General features: G+C 39.5%; 1 long non-coding RNA gene across 1 annotated transcript; it reads left to right on the top strand.

The window, feature by feature from the left end:
- The first annotated feature begins 19 nt into the window (after positions 1-19).
- On the top strand, positions 20-3,411 carry LOC308669503. The gene is made up of 2 exons (XR_014026774.1): positions 20-144; positions 1,639-3,411. It is a non-coding gene; the product is annotated as an uncharacterized lncRNA (long non-coding RNA).
- The last annotated feature ends 6,257 nt before the right edge of the window (positions 3,412-9,668 follow it).

The raw sequence follows: 9,668 nt of genomic DNA, 5'->3' as shown, positions 1-9,668 counted from the left end.
TTTTTTAATGCCCCAAGGGTCGTGGGAGACTGGCAAGACAAACACACCCAGCAAGGTGTGAATGTCCCGAGGGTCTGAAAGGACTGGCAAGGCAAGGAGGAGGGTGAAGTACCAATTGCCAGGAAACTCTGTGCACAGACCCAGGTAAGAAAATCAGGGCATTTTCATAGTTACCTGGGCGGCTGGGTGGGTAGGCTGGTGTGAATCTGAGAACTGTGAGAGGTGAATGAGACACCCTGAGAGTCATAACGACTGGCAAGGCGAAGTGAGTGCAGACTCCTGAGTACGTGTTTCCATTCCTCCGCGAGGAGATTGGCCGGAAAAGGAGGAAGTGACTTGGTGAAGCATAATGTGGTCTTATTAGGTCTGTAAAGATAGAAGAACCAGATGGTAACCACTGATGGGAATAAACCTTCCAAGAGACCACAAAAGAATCAAAGAGGGGACTCCCAAGATGAGGGAAAGGGAGAGAATGTTTTCATCCCTCCTCACAGTCCCCTGGGGAAGATCCTGGCTGGATGGAATCATCCTCCTTATAGTAGAATGGTAAAAGATTTAGATAAAGACCTGATGATTAAATGTTGTTATTTTATTTGGGGACAAAAACAAATAGATGAGGGAACTCAGTGGCCACAGTTAGGTAGTTTTAATTACTTCATTTGAGGGCAAGGTTGGCAGAATAAACTATATACTTGAGATAAAAGTAAAAGTATTATGATAAAGTATTGCTGTTTTAAATGCTAGCAGGATGGGATGGATTCATCTGGAAAATAAACCTGGGATAAGAGTAAAGGTACCATGACTCAATATTGTTATTTTGAGTGGCCAAGAAATCCTATTAAAAGCACTAGTGTATTTTGCTCAAAATATGGAAGTTTTAAAAATTCGCTATGTCAAGCACTAAACATATAGGTTAATAAAAGAAGTTTATATGCCTGTTGGATCCCAGGCAATATATAGTCCATTTTTGTTAGAGGAGCGTGGAGGTAGAGTATGTGTGTCTGTCTGTGTTGTGTCTAATAATAATAATAAAAAGGCCTTACTTTAAAACAAAGAAAGAGATTTGTTGCTAAAAAGAAGAAGAAGAACCCATTGGCTTTTGAACAGCTCCTTGAAATTATAATAATAGTTATTGGTATAATAATAATAATAATAATAATAATAATAATAATAATAATAATAATAATAATAATAATAATAATAATGTTGGAAGGGACCTTGGAGGTCATCTAGTCCAACCCCCTGCTCAGGCAGGAAACCTTATACCATTTCAGGCAAATGGCTGTCCAGTCTCTTCTTAAAAACTTCCAGTGTTGGAGCATTCACCACCTCTGGAGGCAGGTTGTTCCACTGGTTAATTGTTCTAACTGTCAGGAAGTTTCTCCTTAGTTCTAGGTTGCTTCTCTCCTTGACTAGTTTCCATCCATTGCTTCTTGTCCTGCTTTCAGGTGCTTTGGAGAATAGCTTGACTCCCTCTTCTTTGTGGTAGCCCCTGAGATATTGGAACACTGCTATCATGTCACCCCTCACCCTTCTCTTCATTAAACTACACATACCCAATTCCAGCAACCGTTCCCTATATGTTTTAGCCTCCAGCCCCCTAATCATCTTTATTGCTCTTCTCTGTACCCTTTCTAGAGTCTCGACATCTTTTTTACATCGTGGTGACCAAAACTGGATGCAGTATTCCAGGTGTGGCCTTACCAAAGCATTGTAAAGTGGTATTAGTACTTCACTTGATCTTGATTCTATCCCTCTGTTAATGCAGCCTAGCACTGTGTTTGTCAGGAGAAAGTATGAAATGAAATGTCTGTATGTGAAAGTGTTTATGCAAGCAGTTTGAATGGAAGTGAATGTGTGGATATGCTGATCCCCACCCGCCCTCTCTCTCTCTCTCTCTCTCTCTCTCTCTCTCTCTCTCTCTCTCTCTCTCTCTCTCTCTCTCTCTCTCTCTGAGTTCTCCCCACCCCGACTGTCAAAGAAACAGTAAACTGCAGATTTTTGTTTGTTTGTTTGCTTGTTGCTGTAAAAGTGAAATGGAAAGGCAATAGTAAGCATTTGCATGAGAAGAATCCCATGGAGGATGTGTGAGAGAATTCATGGAAAATGCATGTGAAAAAGAGAAAACTATTTTGTTAGTGGTGAGATTTTTGTGTAATTTCTTCTTCTTTTCCTTTCTCTAAACCCACCCCTGCTGGCTGTGTTGCTTTAAGAGCAAGAGAGACAGAAAGGAAAAGGGGAGGGGGGCTCTGATCTTTTTAACTATTTTTTTTCTGCTTAGAATTCTGGTTTGAGGAAGGTGGGGTGGATGTAAAATTTAAACCTACTTAATGGAAATGTGTTTCCATCTGAATGGAATCTGATTAAATTGGAATTTGACTAAATTTATATTAAGAGCAAAGAGCTGATGAGTTTGATACAAAACTATTTCAGTAACTCAATATCTTATTAAGCTCATTTATTTATTTATTTTTGTAGAGTTGCTTTTTGTTGTTTTTATTTTTATTTTTTTTATGTCTGTGTGCAGACACACTGATAGAAAATAATACCTAAGAGAATTGAAGGAATTGTAATTCAACCCTTGTTTAAAAGAGAGGAGTTGAGAAAATTTTTGGGATTATATATGAGCTATGTTGTTTTGAGTAAAGATTTGAGTGCAAACAAACTCAAGCAGAGTTTGGTGAGCATTCCTTTGTTGGCTCTTTACTAAGCAATTTGTTTGTAAATACGGACAAAGGAATGGCTAGGGGAAAGGGGGGTTTTACCCAGAAGTGGAGGAAAAGAGGCAGCCAGTGGCATTTTTGTCTAAAATTGACATTTGGGGAAGTCTTGGTGGTTAGCATTTCTTATCAAGTGTGTGTAAACACTTGTTCATAGCAAAGTAGTTGGGGGGAATAAAGCAATAACTCGGACACAGAAGCAGCCACTGAAGGAGGGATGGTTGATACTTTTCTATGGTTAATATATGGTTGGTTATATGATAAGTATGAAATGTAAACAAATGCATAAAATGCTCTATAATATCTAGTGGTGAGGCTATTTCAGTGCATTCAAGTTGATTTTAAATTACCTCAAGTGGGAAATTCCACAATATGAAACTAATGACATGTTTATAAAGAATTAGATACTGGGGCTGTTTTCTGCTTTGTCTTTTTTCAGCAAGCAAGGATTGCTAACCCAGACACCTCCATTGGAGTTTGCTGCCCACAAGTTTCAGATTGGTGATTGGGTCCTGATACAAAGCTGGTGTGAAGAAAAACTTACTTCAGCCTGGGGTGGTCCCTACCAAGTCCTCCTAACAACTGAAACAGCAGTTCAAAAGAAAGAAAAAGGGTGGAGCCAAAAGAGTGGAAAATAATTCCCAGAGAAGACCCGCTGTGAATAAAAATAATAAAATATTATTCAAAAATTTCTAATGAGTCTAAAGGACATTAGAAGATGCCACCTGAAAATCCTAAGTAATAACAATTGTGTCTCTATCTCATCTAAAAGTTGACAAGTACAAATGTGACAAGCTGAAACCGCTAGCTAACCTAAACCGCAAGCAAAGGAAATACAGAAATAACTATAGGAGCCGAGCTTTGTTAACAGAAAATTAGATGGTGATAGATAGGATGTGTACAAAGGGGCTTCCTGGAACATGGGAAGGACAGTGGTTTTAGGCGGTCCGGACAGTTTATCGGATGATTAGGGAAGGGGCATTGAGTGCGATAGGGGAGGGGGGAATCTGCATCGGGGATAGGATATAAAAATGTGTCAAACAGCTCCGTAAGGTGCCACTGAGCTAATGATAGCCCCCAAACGGTGTTCTGGCCATATCCTTCTATGCCATAGCCTGTGTAAATACAAATGACCGTACCTATCACCAATGTAACAGCATGCCCAGTTAAAGGGTCTGATTGCAAAGATATTTACCTTAATCCTTTAATTGTTCATACTCTGGTTATCAATAAAAAGCTCCAAAATACTCCAGCTGAGGAGCTTTGTGTGCGTCATCGCCCCAAAACAAACCTCTTGGAGGTTTCAGAACCTTTTCTTCAGATTACCTGTCTCTACTTAGACATGAAGACGAACCAGTGGTTCAGTGGATTGTATGACTCACAGAATGTTGACTTTGTGTCAGGCTTCCAGTGCTAAGTACAGAGGCTTAAAAGTGATTTTAGGCCTCGGCAGTGGTGGGATTCAAATATGTGACAACTGGTTCTCTGTGTGGATGCTGCTTCCGGAAGTCCATTATGGGCCTGGGCAACAAAAAATTAGCTACCAGTTCTGCCAAACTGGTACGAACTGGCTGAATCCCATCACTGGGCCTGGGTGATTTTTTTCTATCTGATTGATCACTTGGTCAACTGAGCTTGACTGCTTGTTTTCTCCTGATCAGTTGGCTTACAAGAAAACTCCTACAAGAGCCACAGATTACTCACTAGTACTTTAAATAATCTGACATGGTCAATCTGTATCTAATTATATCACAAACCTTGCTGACCACTATCAAGATTATTGTACAGGTAGTCCTTGACTTAAGAACCATTTGTTTAGTGATTGTTCAAAGTTACAATGGCACTAAAAAAAAGTGACTTCTGATGTTTACACTTATGACGGTTGCAACATCCCGAAGGTCATGTGATCAAAATTTGGACGCTTGGCAACTGGCATGTATTTAGGATGGTTGCAGTGTCCCTGAGTCATGTCATCAGCTTTTGTGACTTTCTGACAAGCAAAATCAATGGGGACTCCAGATTAGTAACCATGTTACTAATTTAACAACAGCAGGGATTCACTTAACAACCATGACAAAAAAAAGATTTTAAAATGGGGCAAAACTCACAACATCTTGCTTAGCAACATAAATTTTGGACTCAATTGTGAACATAAATCAAGGGTTACCCATAGTACAAAAAGCCCTCAATTACATACTAGTTTTTTCTGTTGGGTGTTGTTTTGTCTGCTTGCTTATTTTTTCTTTTTTTCTTATTGTGTGTTTGCCTTTTCCTGAACTGATTCTAAATCAAGACCAATAGACTGAAAAAATAGACATAAAAATTAAATTAGTAATGCTGCCCACAGTAAAGATAGAATCTTCTCAGTGATAGTCTGTCTCTCATGGAAATTGGTCTTGAGAAACATTCCTGGCTCCATTAGTACTATTTTAAATGGCCTTTGGGGTTTTTTTTCTTTTGACAGTGGATGTTCAGATCTTCAAACTTGATTTCCAGCGACTTTTAAATATTAAGTTGCTCCAATACTTATGGAGCTGACCCCGAAGACAAAATTCTATCACGCGTAGTCTTTTTTTAAACAGGGCAGTATCTGGAGAAGAAAAACAGCAGCCATTTAGATTCTGGGGGTTTTGTTAGTTGTTTTTTTTTGTTTGCCTTCCTTTCTGATGCCTGCATTGGACTTCGTCTTGATATTTTATTTATCAAATTTATATAGCCACCCATCTCACAGGCTTGACTCTGGATGAATATACATTAAACAAACAGTTAAAAACAAATCTAAAACAATAAAAACCAATTGAACATAAATACAGGTAGTCCTCGATTTACAACCACAATTCAGCCCCAAATTTATGTTGCTAAGTGAAACATTTGATAAATAAGTTTTGTCCCATTTTATGACCTTTCTTGCCTCTGTTGTTTAAGTGAATCACCACAGTTATTAACTTGGTAACACGGTTGTTAAGTGAATCTGGCTTCCCCATTGATTTAGTTTGTCAGAAGGTCATAAAAGGTGATCACATGACACCCCCCCAGGGACACTACAATAGTCAAAGCATCCAAACTTTGATCATGTGACCAGGGGGGGATGCTGCAATGGTCATAAGTGTGAAAAACCATCATAAGTCACTTTTTTCAGTGCCATTGTAACTTTGAATGGCCACTAAATGAACTGTTGTAAGTCGAGAATTAGCCGTATAAATAGGGAGATTGCTCCATATACTGGCATAATGCAGGAATGTAACTAGATAGTTAGCCTGGCATTTTCAGAAAACAGATCTCATTATACAACATCAATCCATTTGTCCGTCTATTTCTCAATAACCTTTTTCAATATTTACTACCTGGGAGTAGTGTAGATCCTACTACTGAGCTATGTTCCTTCCCTATATCATCTTTCTAAACAAATACACACAAGCACATATACAAGCTTTTCTTTCGGGCTGTAAGTCATATATTTTCAATAACTTCAAATATCAGTGCACAGAGGTTTTTTCCACTGCTAAACCTGTTACTGCATTTATATGTATGTACAATTTATAAAGGGACGCGGTGGCTCAGTGGGTTAGGACGCTGAGCTTGTCGATCGGAAGGTCGGCAGTTTGGCGGGTCGAATCCCGAGTGCCGCGTAGCAGAGTGAGCGCCTGTTACTCGTCCCAGCTTCTGCCCACCTAGCAGTTCGAAAGCATGTAAAAATGCTAGTAGAAAAATAGGGACCACTACGGTGGGAAGGTAACAGCGTTCCGTGCGCCTTTGGCGTCTAGTCATGCCGGCCACATGACCACGGAGATGTCCTCGGACAAGCGCTGGCTCTTCGGCTATGAAACGGAGATGAGCACCGGCCCCTAGAGTCGGAAACGACTAGCACACATGTGCGGGGGAACCTTTACCTTTACCTTTTACTTACAATTTATAAAATCAACTAGAAGGCAAATCATCAGAATAAGCAGATAAAGAAGATTCTGAGCTTAGTGGCACTAATTCAGAACAACAGGATTGATTAATGGGCACATAGCTATAGTTTTAGGGAGTGCATGGTTTGCATGGCTTCTCTTTGCTGCTAGCTTGTACCTACATGGTTTGCTTGTAGATAAAAGGTTAAATGATCTAAAAATGAATGGATTCAAAAGTTAGAGAATTTAGTCTCAGATCAATAAATGATATATGTACACATTTCTGTACACCAGAATCCACAAGCTAAAGAAGTTCTTCATTCTTACTCCCAAGAAAATTAGAGAGCTCTGCATTTGAAGTCATACAGCAGCAATATGTAAAACTAATTTGGGGGGAGCTGTTATTAAATTATTTTCTTTTTCTAAGTTTAATAAGGCAACAACAACTAGATTCAAAAGCTTTTAGGGCAAATTAATTTGGCCCTTCCTGACGTACTTTGAACAGTTTACTAAGGTATCAGATCAGTACATAGCCTTAATGAATACTAGTTGGGCATCTTCCATTGCTCAGCAAGGTGAAATGGACTCAGTTATTGTGGCTGTAAGTGCACAGCTGTAAGTCCTGAAAGGCCAGGACATCTATCTATGTGGTCACTAAGAGTTGACACCAACTTGATGGCACATAATCAATTTTTAAAAAATCAAAATTAACAAGACAACAGATAAGTACATTCATCTTACAGTGAAATAATACAGTGTTGTCCATATAATATACAGACCTGGATACTCTGTGGCTTTCCTTTCCAAGGAGACGAACACCTTTGAGAATCCCCTCTTTCGGCCAGGTACAGTTTGAGGAAGGAACGAAAGGATGTTTCTTTAACTGGCTCAGACCATGACAATATAACTCATGGAAGAAGCCTTCTATTTACAGTTTCCTAGCCAGAAAAAGGTTTTCTTCAAGGTGGGATCTCAAAGTTTCAATGGCCAAAAGTAGCAATCATGCTTTCTAGTCTGGATCCTCCAGATTGCCCTGGAGTTCAAGGACCAAGCTGTTCAAAGTGCATGGATGTGGGTCAGCAGCTGCTTATGTTGTGAAAGTGCTAAAGAAGTTGCTTTAGCAGAAAGAAACAACTTCATTATTTTAAGAGGCTTTCCCAGCCAACGGGAATGAAAAGATTTATAATTGGGCCGGAATCCTCTGAGGAATTCTGTTTCTCCCCAAAAAGAGGAAGCAGGAGAAGGTGCAAGGACCCATTAAAGATTTCTGCTCTAGAAGACTTCCTGCAATATTTGAGGAAGGGGATTGGTTTGGGTTCATCAGACTAGGATAAACTAATGAAATATAATGAAGTTGCACTAGCGCTGCTAATATGATGCAGTAAATATGGTGCTGAAAGGAAACAGCAAGCTATAAACCCAGAGTAAAAGAAATGGAAATAAGGGCAGGATGTGGAACTCAAATTCAGTGCTCTGTTGAATTACCAAAGGAATTCATATCTATTACCTGATTACAGGAAGCGTCAGATAATCACCCCAAGGCAAAACTCCACTTCCAAACCATTTTTACACTTGGATTGATTTCCTTGAAACTTTGAAAAAAAAGTTCAGAGAAGAGCAACTAAAATGATCAAAGGCCTGGAGACTAAAACATATGAAGAACAATTGCAGGATTTGGATTTGGCTACTCTAGAGAAAAGAAGGACTAGGGGGGGTGACATGATAGCAGTATTCCAGTATTTGAGGGGCTGCCACAAAGAAGAGGGGGTCAAATTATTCTCCAAAGCACCAGAGGGCAGGACAAGAAACAATGGTTGGAAACTGATCAAAGAGAGAAGCAACCTGGAATTAAGCAGGAACTTCCTAACAGTGAGGACAATTAAGCAGTGGAACAGCTTGCCCTCAGAAATTGTGGGCGCTCCATCACTGAAGGTTTTTAAGAAGAGCCTGGACAGCCCCTTGTCTGAAATGGTATAGGTCAGGGGTAGGCAACCTTGGCTCTTTTATGACTCGTGGACTTCAACTCCCAGAATTCCTGAGCCAGCTTGGTTGGCTCAGGAATTCTGGGAGTTGAAGTCCATGAGTCATAAAAGAGCCAAGGTTGCCTACCCCTGGTATAGGTTCTCCTGCTTGAGCAGGGGGCTGGGCTAGGTCCCTTCCAGCTCTATTCCATTCCTTCCTCCCTGCCCCTTCAATTAAAAGAAAGATAAGTAAAATAATAATTCTAAACATTTTTAGTCTGATTTTCCCCATTTAACTAAAGGCTAAAGCCAAGGCAAGTAAAGTAATGATTCTACCAACACATAAACTCTTTCATATTATAGGACAGTGCACCTTGCTATGCTAGATAATTAAATTTACTTAAAGATCCCATTAATGAAAGAATCACAAGAAATTTATAAGACTGATAATAAATTTAGAGGTTTTTTAAAATTTAATTAGGCTCAAGCACACTAGTCATGCTTCACTTTTGAGGATTGTTAAATTATTTTTCCCTCTTTTTCCTTCTTTCTTTCTTTCTTTCTTTCTTTCTTTCTTTCTTTCTTTCTTTCTTTCTTTCTTTCTTTCTTTCTTTCTTTCTTTCTTTCTTTCTTTCTTCTTTCTTTCCTTCCTTCCTTCCTTCCTTCCTTCCTTCCTTCCTTCCTTCCTTCCTTCCTTCCTTCCTTCCCCTGGGTAATTGAAAACAATGTCTCCAAACATAAGAACCATAAAATCAACCTAAAAACCATAAAATTTAACAGAGGCTCAGCAAAAGAGTAATGACCAGGTCCAAGGTGCAGTAGCATCCTATGCAACCATTTGCATTCCTTAAGTCTGTTGAAAGACGAAAATCTTCACCTCTTTCCAAAAACAACATCACAGAAGAGACTGTTTTGATTGAGGCAGAAAGATTGTCCTGTTCTGCCCCAACTTCTCTTCATTTTCTCTTAGCTTGTGACTCATGCAGGCCTTAATCGGTCCCAGTGCTTCTCAGTCTTGACAACTTTAAGAGGTGTGGATGACCAGCATTGACGGGGACAGAATCAAATAAAGCCATAGAGGGTGTACTAGTGGA

The sequence above is a fragment of the Vipera berus genome, assembly GCF_964194415.1.
Source record: "Vipera berus genome assembly, chromosome: 6".
NCBI lineage: Eukaryota > Metazoa > Chordata > Lepidosauria > Squamata > Viperidae > Vipera > Vipera berus.
The sequence above is the reverse complement of the archived record's forward strand: the minus strand, read 5'-3'. Positions and strand labels throughout refer to the sequence as shown.